Source organism: Colletes latitarsis, unplaced genomic scaffold, assembly GCF_051014445.1.
Source record: "Colletes latitarsis isolate SP2378_abdomen unplaced genomic scaffold, iyColLati1 scaffold0027, whole genome shotgun sequence".
Lineage (NCBI taxonomy): Eukaryota > Metazoa > Arthropoda > Insecta > Hymenoptera > Colletidae > Colletes > Colletes latitarsis.
Genome location: NW_027488377.1, coordinates 1318900 through 1334086, shown reverse-complemented (window position 1 = coordinate 1334086; position 15187 = coordinate 1318900).

Below are 15187 nucleotides of genomic sequence, written 5' to 3'. Positions count from 1 at the left end.
TCTTATTGTAATAAGTGATAAACTACATTTTAAGACTAAACGTCTCAATTCCTATAAACCTCAACGATTCTACTTCGCTTATAAATAATAAGAACTTCGCTTTCGAACAAGTTTAAAGATAGAAAGTCAATTACTTGAATCTTCGGCATTGAGTTTAATACGAATTAAAATCAGAATTGAATATATTAGTGACTCGACTGTGTGCTCCTAAAATTCGACCACACCTATACCTAATATTCCCATTACGGTTCAAACATTATCTATCGGTGCCCACCAGAGGCACGGGATTTTGTGGAAAACCAATTCCGCCTTTAAAACTCGTACCAAATCCTAATTCAAGACCTGTCTATCGGTGCCCACCAGAGGCACGGGACAGCGTGGAGAATTAATCCATCATTCCTCTCGAAATCGGAATAGTTCGAAGGAGGCCTATCAGTGCCCACCAGAGGCACGGGGTTTCACTGAGAATTATACGGGTTTGAGAGATTTTCCAGGCGAGTATTTTTGTTGGTCGCGTAAAACTTATTAATAATTTGTGAATGGAATATTAAAGTATCTCAGTGCCCAGGACACGACGTGCGGGTCGTGAAAGCCAGTTACGGAAAATATTCGCGGAGTTATATAATCCAGCAGTCGCGGAACGATTCCTGTTAGGGATTCACGGGGTTCCTGTCGTAACATCCATCGTGAAGATGCAATACCCGGTCATCGCAGCCGTAACTTCAATAACTACCATCGAGCAATACGGGGTAAAGCCGTGGCAGAGCTTCGCTGTACCGACGCCAGCTATCCAGACAACACACCAGACGGCAGCAGCCGTTACCGACCTTCGACTGCAGCAGGACAACCTTTCCATGCCAGAGCTGGCATAGAACATGAAGGCAGCGCTATCTCTACAATCGGCACCTTACCAACAGCACGCTTCATCACCAGCAGCTGCGAGCTGTTCTATCAACCATCGTTACCGGCAACTTATCATCAAACGGTGAGTCCCTAACCTTTTGTAAGCTCGAACTGTTACCGTGCGATAATTCCCGGTTAGACGTGGACGAAAGTGCATCGTGAATCACAAAGACGACTCAAAACGTAACGAACCGGACTCGCGGTGACTTCCTTTTATTTTTTACCGTGACGAAAACCCGGGACGTGACATGCGAAAAATGCGAAAGAATGAGGCAGATGATTGCAAATACCAGACGTAACCCAGACCTAACCGGCGTTATCCACTAAAATATTGATCGAAACCAGGTTTAATTGACTATTTCAGTGTGGTACCACATTAATACGTTATCCAAACCAGAAAAACACCCAGGATCCGGCCCACAAGTATACGAAAAATGCGAAAGTATGAGGCAGATGATTGAAAATACCAGACGTAACCCAGACCTAACCGGTGTTAACCTCTAAAATATTGATCGAAACCAGGATTCATTGACTGTTTCCGTGTGGTACCATATTACTACATGATCAAAGCCAGAAAAATCCCAGGATCTGACTAACAAGTAAGCGAAATATGCGAAAGTATGAAGCAGATGATTGCAAATACAAGACGTAACCCAGCCTTAACCGGTGTTACCCTCTAAAATATTGATCGAAACCAGGTTTAATTGACTGTTTCAGTGTGGTACCACATTAATACGTTATCCAAATCAGAAAAAAATGGGAAAGTATATGCTAGATGATGGCAAATACCAGACCTAACCCAGACATATTCGGTGTTAACCTCTAAAATACTGATCGGAACCAGGTTTAAAATTGACTGTTTCGGAGTGGTACCACATTAATACGTTCTCCAAACGTGCAAAAATCCCAGGATCCGGCCCACAAGTATACGAAAAGTGCGAAAGTATGAGGCAGATGATTGAAAATACCAGACGTAACCCAGACCTAACCGGCGTTATCCTCTAAAATATTGATCGAAACCTGGTTTAATCGACTGTTTCAGTTTGGCACCACATTAATACGTTCACCAAACGAGCAAAAATCCCAGGATCTGGCCAAGAAGTATGCGAAAAATGCGAAAGTATGAGCTAGATGATAGCAAATACCAGACCTAACCCAGACAGAACCGGCGTTATCCTCTAAAATATTTATCGGAACCAGGTTTCATTGACCATTTCAGTGCGGTGCCACATTAATACGTGGTCCTAACCAGAACAAAACCCAGGATCTGGCAAACAAGTATGCGAAAAATGCGAAGGTATGAGGCAAATGATTGCAAATTCCAGACGTAACCCAGACCTAACCGGTGTTATCCTCTAAAATATTGACCTAATCCAGGTCGATTTGACTATTTCAGTGTGGCACGACATTAATACGTGATCCAAATCAGAAAAAGCCCATGATCTGGCCAACCAAGTATGCGAATAATTGCGAAAGTACGAGCCAGATGAGGGCAAATCGCAGACCTAACCGAGACTTAACCGGTGTTACCCTCTAAAATATTGATCGAAACCAGGTTTAATTGACTGTTTCAGTGTGGTACCACATTAATACGTTATCCAAATCAGAAAAAAATGCGAAAGTATATGCTAGATGATGGCAAATACCACACCTAACCCAGACATAACCGGTGTTAACCTCTAAAATATTGATCGGAACCAGGTTTATAATTGACTGTTTCGGAGTGGTACCACATTACTACGTGATCAAAACCAGAAAAAACGCAGGATCTGGCCAACAAGTAAGCGAAAGGTGCGAAAGTATGAGCCAGATATGCGCAAATCCAAGACCTAAACGTGACCCAACCGGTGTCATACTTTAAAATATTGTTCGAGGCCAGGTTTAATTGACTGTATCAGTGTGGCACCACCTTAATACGTGATCCAAACCAGAAAAATACCTGGATCTGGCCAACAAGTATGCGAGAGGTGCGAAAGTAAGAAGCAGATGATTGCAAATACAAGACGTAACCCAGACCTAACCGGTGTTATCCTCTAAAGTATTGACCAAACCAGGTTTAATTGACTGTTTCAGTGTGGTACCACATTACTATGTGATCCAAACCAGAAAAAGCCCAGGATCTTGTCATTCAAGTTTGCGAAAAATGCGAAAGTATGAGATAAATGATGGCAAATGCCAGACCTAACCCAGACATAACCGGCGTAATCCTCCAAAATATTAATCGAATCCAGATTAAATCACTGTTTCTGTGTGGTACCACATTACTACGTGATCCAAATCAGAAAATGCCCAGGATCTGGCCAACAAGTATGCGAAAAATGCGGAAGTATGAGCTAGATGATGGCAAATACAAGAACTAACCCAGACATAACCGGTGTTAACCTCTAAAATATTGATCGAAACCAGGTTTAATTGACTGTTTCGGTGTGGTGCCATATTACTACATGATCAAAACCAGAAAAATCCCAGGATCTGACTAACAAGTAAGCGAAATATGCGAAAGTATGAGCTAGATGATGGCAAATACCAGACCTAACCCAGACAAAACCGGCGTTATCCTCTAAAATATTAATCGGAACCAGGTTTCATTGACCATTTCAGTGCGGTACCACATTAATACGTGATCCTAACCAGAACAAAACCCAGGATCTGGCAAACAAGTATGCGAAAAATGCGAAAGTATGAGGCAAATGATTGCAAATTCCAGACGTAACCCAGACCTAACGGGTGTTATCCTCTAAAATATTGATCGAATCCAGGTTTAATTGACTGTTTCATTCTGGTACCACATTACTACGTGATCCAAGCCAGAAAATGCCCAGGATCTCGCCAACAAGTATGCGAAAAATGCGAAAGTATGAGCCAGATGATTGCAAATACCAGACCTAACACAAACCTAACCAGGGTAATCCTCTAAAATATAGGTCGAAACCTGGTTTAATTGACTGTTTCAGTGTGGTACCACATTAATACGTCATCCAAACCAGAACAAAAACCCAGGATCTGGTGAAGAAGTATGCGGAAAATGCGAAAGCATGAGCTAGGTGACGGCAAATACCAGGCCCAACCCAGACATAACCGGCGATATCCTCTAAAATATTAATCGGAACCGGGTTTAATTGACCACTTCAGTGTGGTACCACATTAATACGTGATCCCAACCAGAAAAATACGCAGGATCTAGCCAACAAGTATGCGAAAAATGCGAAAGTGTGAGGCAGATGATTGCAAATACAAGACGTAAACTAGACATAACCGGTGTTATCCTCTAAAATATTGATCGAGACCAGGTTTAATTGACTGCTTCGTTCTGGTGCCACATTACTACGTGATGCAAGCCAGAGAAAGCCCAGGATCTGGCCATCAAGTATGCGAAGAATGCGAAAGTACCAGCCAGATGAGTGCAAAACGCAGACCTAACCGAGACCTAACCGGTGTTATCCTCTAAAATATTGATGGAAGCCTTGTTTAATTGACTGTTTCAGTTTGGTACCACAGTACTACGTTATCCAAACCAGAAAAAGCGCAGGATTAGGCCAACAGGTATGCGAAAAATGCGAAAGTACGAGCCAGATGAGGGCAAATCCCAGACCTAACAAAAACCTAACCGGTGTTATCCTCTAAAGTATTGTTCGAATCCAGGTATAATTGACTGTCTCAGTGTGGTACCGCATTACTACGTGATCCAAATCCGAAAAAGCCCAGGATCTGGCCAACTGGTATGCGAAAAATGCGAAAGTATGAGGCAGATGATTTCAAATACCAGACATAACCCAGACCTAACCGGTGTTATCCTCTAAAATATTGATCGAAACCAGGTTTAATTGACGGCTTCGTTCTGGTACCACATTACTACGTGATGCAAGCCAGAGAAAGCCCGGGATCAGTCCAACAGGTATACGAAAAATGCGAAAGTAGTGCTTTTTTTTTTTTTTTTTTAAAAAAACCCTCCACTGTCCCCCACACCGCTGGGCGGAACTACTTTCCGCATTACTTCGCCCCGCGGAGGTCACCAGGGAAGTCCTGGTGACAAATGGGCACACAAACTTCCCACCGTCGGGAGAAGCCCGAGTGTGGGGTATGAGAATAGGTCGGGTTTAGTTACCCGCTTGTCTTTATTATCCTAATACTTATACATATATATATATACAAAGTTTAACCGAACATCTAGGATAAGACCTGCCGTGACATAAACGTAAACATAAAAAGGAAGTAATAATAAAGAAAGAAATAATAATAATACAAATAATACGATAACACAAGATAATTGAAAGAATAAATAATAATAATAATAATAATGTAGGATTTTTTTTTGGGCGGCGGTGGTTTAGTTACAATATTAATCGATTTATCAGATACTTTATTCACGCTCTTTTTATTCTTTGTCTCTCGACACGCTCGACAATGTCTACCCTATCCTTCGCGGCTTGCTCGTTGTTTAAATATCGCATGAGTCCGAGACGTAGAAACTCGGCCGCGATGCCCGTATCTATATTGAATTCGCGTAATTCTAGATGGTTGTGCTGACATGGAAATTTTCCATCGTTCAGATTAGTATACCACGGCTATTTACGTGTTTTTTCAAGCTAGCTTCACTGAAATTCTCGAGTTTTGGAACAAATTCTAGGAATTGTGTTGTTAGCGCTGAGAAAGAGAGAGAAAAGAGATCTATCGGAAAAAGATCGATAGACGAAACGCGGCAGCGCCGCGCCGTAGCCACGCGGCGCGTAGCAGCCCGGGCCCAGCAACGCGAGGCGTAGCTACCCGGTTCTGCGCTTGCGCGACGGAGCCGACCGCGGCCGTCGCTGCTTGCAGATCGTCTCGGTTCATTCTTGAGCCGTAGGTGATCGAGAGCGGGCCTTGTGACGGTCGCGTTCCCATTTCCCTACGAACTCCAAGGAGGACGAGTCGATCTCGCTCGTCGTAATAGAATCAGTTTGCGGACAAATAGTTTATTGGAAAATCTCGTCATAGCGACTTGAGATTTTCCCCACAATCTGTCTGACGTTGCAGCGATCGCAAGGCACGCCGAGTGTGAAGCGATCGTAGACGCAGGATTGTGATCGAACGTTGCAGTTCGTGGATGCGACTGCGACGTTGGAGATTCGGTGTGGATCGCCTTGAGTCTTCTTCCAATTATCCGGTTAGAGCTACTGGAAGGCTGATACCGACATACTGGTATCACCTAGTGGTAGTTCACCGTTCGTAGAAGTCATACGAAACACACTGGAACCACCCGTCCTGTGTACCAGTGAGAGTACACCGACCGGTGAGGTGGAAAGTTTCACCGACCATGATTAGAGCTATACGGCGTAGGAGCAACCGGAAGATAGATATTCAGAAAGAATATCACTTCGTGGTGCTGTCCGTGCATCAGGCGTCGGAGAACCCGCTCCAATATACCGTCGTGAGGGGACAATAAGTAGAGCCTAAGCGTACGGTGGAGCAAAGGGTTCGAAGAGCCTTCCTTCCATCGCTACACCCACTACCAGCTGTGAGTCGACCACACTGGGCTGTGAACGTAGGGTGGTTGGAATTGCAGGGGATTGAGTCCTGAACCGGTGAGCCGCAGGCCAGCTCCTCGGAACATAGGAGCCTCTGTCGAGGTAGCCACGGCTGGCTGCCGGGCGTTTCCTTTGATGAAGGAAATCGCCGGCTTGGCAACCACGTGTGCGTACCGCAGGTCGCTCCTGAGGAGCAGCTGACGAGGGAGCCGAACCAGGACAAGACGTCCTCTTGCGTGGGTGGTGTAGAAACGCCACCCGCACGGGGAGCGTGCTCGCGGGATATAGCCTCTTGGAGCCTTACAACCTCCATTTGGTTTCCCGTCCGTGGCATTGCGAAGAGAACCTGGTAGAACGGAGAAAAACTCGTCTACCCGGTTGTGCGCGTCGGTGAGATCGTAGAAAACGAATCTCATCGACCAGAAAGAGAAGAATATACAGTCCACTAGCTATAGCGCTAGATAGCCAGCCAGCTCTCCCTTCCAAGCACACCAGACTGTCGCTGGAGCGCGAGAAACAGCTGGCGAGCGCGCGATTGTTGACTTGTCCGCAAATGTATTTATTAGGCGGATTCTTTTGTTACAGAAAGTCTCCGCAGTAGAAAGTTGAAACAAGGAGACTGAAAAAGAGGAGACGAGGCCGCAGTAAGAGCCGTCGTCATTTTTTTCTTTTAGTTTCTAGTTTTTTTGTTCTAATTTTGTAAAAAGTTCAGTTATATTTTTGTAAAATAAAAACTTTATTGAAAAACTTGTAACAATTTCTCTCTCTGTCTGTTTTCTCATCCGGACCCACGTTAAAGTCCCTTAGTACTTTAACACTCGTATTTATTTAGTTCAACACATGCACACATACGTTCGCGGTTGCCGAACTTTTAGTCTTTCTCTTTTCCTCGTTATTGTTTTCTCGCTTTTCGGTTGTTCACCCATCAGCTGGTCGGCCGTTCGCTCGCCGCGTGTTGACGGTTTTTTTGTTGCTCGTGCCGGAAAACGAACGATTCGTTGTTCGGCTGAAATTTATACGCGTTTTTAATATTTAAATTTCGATAATTTTGCCGGCACGGTTCCCTACAATAATAATAATAATAATAATAATAATAATAATAATAATAATAATAATAATAATACAAATACTTAGCAATGAAAGAAATGATAGATAAATAGATATGATAATAGTGCTAATAGTGTAGCGCAATGAAAATAATGAGAGTCTAGATAGTATTGTAGCACAATGAAGATGATAAAAGTAAAGGTGATATTGTAGCACAATGAAAATGATAGAAATAAATATGTGATGATAGAATAAAACAGTGTAGAAAAATAATAACAATAATAATATAAGGCGCAGTCAAATAAGATAAAATAAGATAAAACAAAGTAGTATAAAATATTAAAAGTAAAATAACATAACTGTCAAACTAATAAAATAAAATAAATAGGGGAGGCGTGTGAAGTCACTATCCCGTCAGTAAAGTAACAATAAATAAAAATAACAGTGAGTAAATAAATAAATAAATAAGTAAATAAGTAAATAAATATAGAGGCAAAACGCAGTAAATAAATAAATAAGTGACAAATAAGTTATTAAAGAAATGAGTGAATGTTAAAGAAAGCCACTTATAAATAATTAAATACATAAATAATAAATAGTTAAATAAATTCGATAAGTTGTACACATGGGTGTGTCCAGTCAGTAATGAAATAAATCATTCCGCCATTCGTGCTACTAGCTCTGTTTCTATGTTCTAATACGTCTACGTCTAGCCTCTCTATCCATCTCTCTTTCCGTTCCGGCCTTCCCAATCATGATCTCCGTAATGAACGACAGTATCGCATTCCATTGATCGTGACCTTGAATCATCCTGGTACCCAGATCTTCAATACTAATTTTCTCTTCTAATTGTAGTTTTTCAAGAAGTCTCTCACGTTGTCCCGTCCACTTCTTACATCGAGTGATGGTGTGCTCTGCCGTGTCCGCGACCGCGCACCCGTACCAGCATAACTCACTCTGCGCTTTTCCAATTCTTTTTCTAAACGTGGCAAAGGATCCATGTCCTGTAAGCGCCTGCGTCAAATAATAATTCACCTGTCCTACAGGTCTTTTGAGCCATACCTCAATATTCGGGATCCATCGATAGGTGAGTTTCTCCCTTCCTTCCTGATCCCATGCATCCTGCCATTCCTCTAGGGTCTCCTCTCTTACCCTCTTTCTTTCCGCGAGAATGGTGGCACGAAGATCCTGATGGTCCGCCCCCAGCATCTCCCTTACTTCCTCTTCTGCCTGCTGGATCCAGCCTCTCTCCTTGATCTTCAGCGCAATCGGAATGACACCCGCGATCACTGGTAAGACGATTCGCGCAACCGTGCGGTACGCCTTGGTAACCCTAATCAATCCTAGACTCTGCGCGCTTTCAAGCCTTTTCAGGTTGGCCCCGACGCTAGTCCATCGTGCCCAAATTGGCGCCGCGTACAGCAGGATGGATTCCAGAACGTAATAAAAAAGAAGGCTCGTCTTATGCCCCGGTCCTCCAACATTCGGCATAATCCTACTGAGCACTGCCATCGTCTTGATGCCCTTGTAGGTCACGTTCTCAATGTGCTTCTTGAATATTTGGCTCTTATCGAACGTGAGATCCAAATATTTTACCTCCATCCCTGCACGGATCCTCTGGTGTAAGACGTCGATCGCGAACTCGGGGCCCCTATGCCTCTTCTTGTTGAGGAACATCAGTTCCGTCTTCTCGGGCGCGATTTTAAGCCCGTTCTTCTCAAACCATTTGAGTATCCCTTTTGTACTAACCTCCGTTTTCTTTTTCAGGTTCAGCTCGTCAGGGCTCATGGCTATCAACGCCAGATCGTGAGCGAAGCCGATGCTCTCACAGCCCTTCGGAAACTTCACCCTCAGGACTCCGTCATAGGCGATGTTCCAAAGAAGCGGTCTGATGACGGATCCCTGCGGAACACCCATATCCATCCATCTCCAGCACCAGGTATCATCTACTTTATAATAAATTTTTCTTCCTTTCAGGTACTCGTCGATTATCTTGACAAGGTAGGGTGGGAACTCCCTCCTAGTCATTTCCTCTATTATCAAGCGGAATGGGACCGTTGTGAATGCGTTCTTCACATCAAAGGTGAGTAACAAGCAATAATTTCGTTTTTTCTTAGCGTCTTCAGCCATTTTCTGTACTTCTGACAACGCCTGCAGGCTGCTATATCCCTTACGAAACCCAAACTGTCGTCTGGACAACCCCTCAGGGCCCAGGGCTTCCAATATGCGCTGCCTAAGGACGCATTCAAACAATTTAGCCCAGTGGCTAATTAGGCATAAGGGCCTATATGCCGACGCAAGGTTGGGGTCCCTGCCCTCCTTGTGCAGTAGTACTAACCTCTGCTCTTTCCATCTCGCTGGTACCGTCCCTTGCATAATACATCCATTGAGGAGGCTCTTAACTAGTTCCAGTCTATTTTCTACTATTATTTTTACTGTCTCCCCAGGTATTAAGTCTCGTCCGGGTGCCTTCGCGAACTTTACGTTTTTAGCTGCCTCCAGAATCTCTTCATCTGTTGCCAACCTCCTACCGACCCCTACGAGCCAGGCTAGGTTAACGCCCTGTTCCCTGGGACCGGCCGCAGTTGAGAACAGCTCTTGCAGTACCTGACTGATCTTGTCCTTGGTCAGCTCCGGGGGGTCCTTCCTGGGCCTTACCGTCTTCATGACTGCCTTATAGGGCCGTCCCCATACATCGCCCTCAACCGAATCGCACAGTTCTCGCCACGCCCTGATCTTGCTTTTAATGATCTCCTTATTCAGCAGTTTCCTGCAGTTTTTATAGGCCGCAGCGAGTGCTGGTGTCTCAGGGCTCCTCCTCTTCGCCGCCCGTTGATACCACCTGCGGCACGCGTTTACTTGCGTCCTCAGCTCGGCGATCTCGTTAGACCACCAGATTTTCGTGGCCCTGTAAAAGGGGGTCACCCTTCTGGACTCCATGCTGGCTTCGCATGCTACAATGAATGCATCGAGAACCCTTTCGATGGACCTACTGTCCATCGGCCGCGTGAGATCCAGATCCGCGGTCTCCATGTCCAGCACCTGTAACATCCTGAGTGCGTCCAGCGTGCACACCTTCCACCCACCAGGATCCGCCGGTCGCACCCGGCGACGGCCCGCGAACACGTGTAGCAGGTACAGATGGTCTGACGCCGTGTATCTTGAGACGACTTCGCTCGATGTAAGAATTTCTAACTTGTTTTTGTTACAGGCAATGATATCTATTTTAGACATCCTTCCCGCTTTCTCGAATGTATGCGAGCCACACGTGTCTGCAACCACCAGGCCCATCCTGGTGAGCGCAGCCAGTAGGATGCCGCCCTTAGCATCCAACGTCCTTGCACCCCAGGCAGGGGACTTCGCATTAAAGTCCCCCATCACCACAAGATTCCTGTTCCAAATCCTCCTGGCCTCCTCCAGCTCCCCTAGAACTGCCGCAAATTCGCTGCTGCTTAGGCGGGGGGAGTAGTAGCAACTGGCTATGGTCTCCCCCTCCACCTCAACAGCGACGATTCCGTTCCCTCTGTCGATACTGTCCTGTTTGTGTCTCCTTCCATTGAATCCTGTGATCCATATCGCCGCCCTGCTGGAGGTATCGGTGTCCCAGTTTGCCCTTACCCTATAGGGTTCCGCTATGGCGACAACGTCTGCCCTCAGCTCCTCCGCCGTCCTTAAGAGCAGGTCCTGTGCCAGCCTTCAGTGGTTTAAGTTAATCTGAAGTAGCCGCAAGAAGGTAAGTATTAACTACCCCCGGTTGCCCTATTCCTCCTTAAGGCCTACCTAAATTGTGGGCAGCTAACCGCCCCTGCCACATGGCGATTCCTCTCTGCCGGGATCCCCTTTTTCCTGCACAATACGCAGCAGGGGTCCTTCGCGCAATCCCGCATCCCATGTCCATCCACACCGCATTTCCGACACCTTTCCGCTTCCTTCTTCGTGCAGCCGTAACTCATGTGCCCAAAGGCGTGGCACCTAAAGCACCTTGGGACCCTAGGTACCACACTCACCTTCACCACGGTATACCCAATCTTGGCCTTTCGGTTCTTGTCAACCTTAGGGGCCAACGCCGCAGGTATCTCCAGCACAGCGATTTGGGTACCCAGGTAAGTAACCCTGAGTGCCTTCACCCTTATCCCGCTCTTCTCCACGATCCCGTAAGAATTGCAAAACCCTTCGATCACTTCCGGAGCCTCACATATAGGGTCAAGGTCCCTAATCTCAACTTTCACCCTTGGGATCATGGCCTTTACTACATATTCTGCTCCCAGTTTTCCTAATATCGTCTCTTTACTCTTTACCGCAGACCCCGTCTTCGAAAATTCGACGATTAACTCTCCTTTCCTGGATCTCCTGACCCCTCTTATATCCTCCAAGCACATCCTGGCCTTTCCTGCGATGTCCCTGAAGACCTTCGCGTAGGTCTTCGTTCCTGTGGTTACACAGATTGCCTCCGTTCTCGGACCTAAAATCCTTGGGATCTCAGATTTCCCGCTGGGCCTCTTCCTTTCCCCCCTCTCTGCTGCTTCCTTGGTGCCCTTTCCTCCCTGGGCCTGTGTCTCCTGCCGTACTGCCCCTGCTCCAATACTTCCTTTTCTTACCCTTCCACCCCTCGTGACCGCGACCCAATCGTTTCCTTTGTCGTTGGTAGCCCCATTCTTCCCCATCGTTGCCTCCGTGTCCTTAGGGGTTTCATCTTGATCCCTCCTTATCTCCAAAGCACTCGTGTCTGTCCCTTCCTTATCCTTGGACTCTTCCTTGTCCATCCCCTTCCGTCTGACCCTTCTGACTGCCACCTGTGCAGCACCGTCCACCGGGGGCGATCGGATCTTCCTTTTACTGGGCACATTCGGTATGCCCGCTTCCCCCCCGGAATCCTGCTCCCACAATTCCTCTCAGTTCCTGTATTTCCCTATCTCTATCTCGCTTCCTCACTCTCATTTTTTCCATCTCCTCTCTATTCTCCCACTACCTCTTCTTTTCTCTTTCCACCATGGCATCCAGCTCCCTTTCTCTTTCCTTCTCTCTCCTCTTTATTTCTTCCAACTCCTTTTCTCGATCCTTCTCTCTCCTCTTCATTCCTTCTAATTCCTTTTCACGGTCCTCCTGCCTTTTCTTCATTTCGTCCATTTCCTTTTCCCTCTCTGTCTCTCTTCTCCTGTTCCTCATATTACTGTTTTCTTTCAGGTGCTTTTTTAAATTTTTAAGCTCCAGGTAAGTATCCAGGATGGATTGCTGTATGTCGGGTCTTATGTTTTCTACATTCGCCATGTATTTTCCAACCTTTCTAACGCCAGCGTATACGTTGGACATGGTCAACTTAATCCTGCCGGCCCCTGAGTCTTCTCAAATTCCTTCCGCCTCCGATTCCCCCTCGGTTTCCGTTTCGTATACCAGACCCCTAGCCGACTTGGTGTTCCTTGGTTTCTGCGCAGTGTGACCAGAACCAGAGCCCTTACGTACTGGAGAACTTACCACCCTGCTGCGGACAACGAAGGGGTCCATCGTTCCCTCTTTTTTGGGTACCCTGCTTTGTGGGGTAGCAAAAATTTCCACCTCTTCCACAGAGTCGCTGGTGTCCTTGCGTTCTTCGTCCTCATTCCTGTCATTCTTCCATTCTATGTCCAGTGTCAGTCGCCTGTCGTTTCCCCTTCCTGTCATATAATCCTCCGGTAGCTTAAGTCCGCGTCCTGGCCCGGCAACCGCCACAGACGCTAGGCAGTATTCAGATAACGACCCGGTGCGGCCTGTCCGCGCACCAACACTCGGGCCGGGACCTGGGATTCCGAGCACCCCTGGTCCGGTAACTTTATCCCATTTGTTGTCCATATCCATGTTTGTTTGGCTTGGCCACCTAGCCCACTGGGTCCACAGAACTCCGTGATCCAAACCAGAAAAAGCCCAGGATCTGGCCCTCAAGTATGCGAAAAGTGCGAAAGTATAAGCTAGATGATGGCAAATACCAGACCTCACCTAGCCCTAACCGCCGCCATCCTCTAAAATATTAACCGGCACCTGGTTTAGTTGACTGTTTCGGTGTGGTACCACATTACTACCTGATCAAAACCAGAAAAAACCAAGGATCTGGCCAACAAGTAGGCGAAAGATGCGAAAGTATGAGCCAGATGAGCGCAAATCCCAGACATAACCCAGACCTAACCGGAGTAATCCTCTAAAATATGGATCGAATCCAGGTTAAATTGACTCTTTCATTCTGGTACCACATTAATACGTGATCCAAACCAGAAAAAGCCCAGGATCAGGCCAACAGGTATGTGAAAAATGAGGAAGTATGAGACAGATGAGGGCAAATCCAAGACCTAAACGTGACCCAACCAGTGTCATACTTTGAAATATTGACCGAGACCAGGTTTAGCTCACTGTTTCAGTGTGGTACCACATTACTACGTGATCCAAACCAGAAAAAGCCCAGAATATGGCCAACAAGTATGGGAAGAATCTGAAACTATGAGGCAGATGATTGCAAATACCAGACCTAGCACAAACCTAACCAGTGTCATCTAGGCAAGAAGTATCCGAAAAGTGCGAAAGTATGAGCCAGATGAGGGCAATTCCCAGACCTAAACGAGACCTAACCCGTGTTATCCTCTAAAATATTGATCGACACCGGGTCTAATTTACTGTTTCAGCGTGGTACCATATTACTACTTCATCCAAACCAGAAAAGCCCAGGATCTGGCCAGCAAGTATGGGAAAAATGCGGAAGTATGAGCCAGATGAGGGCAAATCCCAGGCCTAAGCCAGACCTAACCGTAGTAATCCTCTAAAATATTGATCCAACCAAGTTTAATTGACTGTTGCAGTGTGGTACCACATTACTATGTGATACAAGCCAGCAATAGCCCAGGATATGACCAACAAATTTGCGAAAAATGCGGAACAATGAGCCGGACGAGGGCAAATGCGAGGCCTAACCCAGACCTAACCGGTGTTATCCTGTAAAATATTGATCGAAAACCGGTTTAATTGACAGTTTCAGTGTGGTACCACATTACTACGTGATCCAAACCAGAAAAAGCCCAGGAAATGGCCAAGAAGTATGCGAAAAATGCGAAAGTATGAGCCAAATCATGGCAAATACCAGACCTAACTCAGACCCAACCGTTGCTATCCTCTAAAATATTGTTCGAATCCAGGTTTAGCTGACAGTTTCAGTGTGGTATCACATTACTACGTTATCCAAATCAGAAAAAAACCCACGATCTAGCCATGAAGTATGCGAACAGTGCGAAAGTATGAGCCAGATGGGGGCAAATCCCAGACCTAAACGAGACCTAACCTGTGTTATCCTCTAAAATATTGATCGAAACCTGGATTAATTGACTGATTCAGTGTGGTTTCACGTTACTACGTGATCCAAACCAGAAAAAGCCCAGGTACTGGCCAACAAGTATGCGAAAAATGCGAAAATATGAGCCACATCATGGCAAATGAAAGACCTAACCCAGACCTAACCGCTGCTATTCCCTAAAATATTGATCGAACCCAGGTTTAGTTGACTGTTTCAGTGTGGGACCACATTACTACGTTATCCAAACATGATAAAAATGCTGGATCTCGCCATGAAGTATGCGAAAAATGCGAAACTATGAGCAGATGCGGACATAACCCAGATCTAACCCAGACCAAACCGGTGATGTCCTCGAAGATATTGATCGAAACCAGGTTTAATTTACTGTTTCAGCGTGGTACCATATTACTACTTCATCCAAACC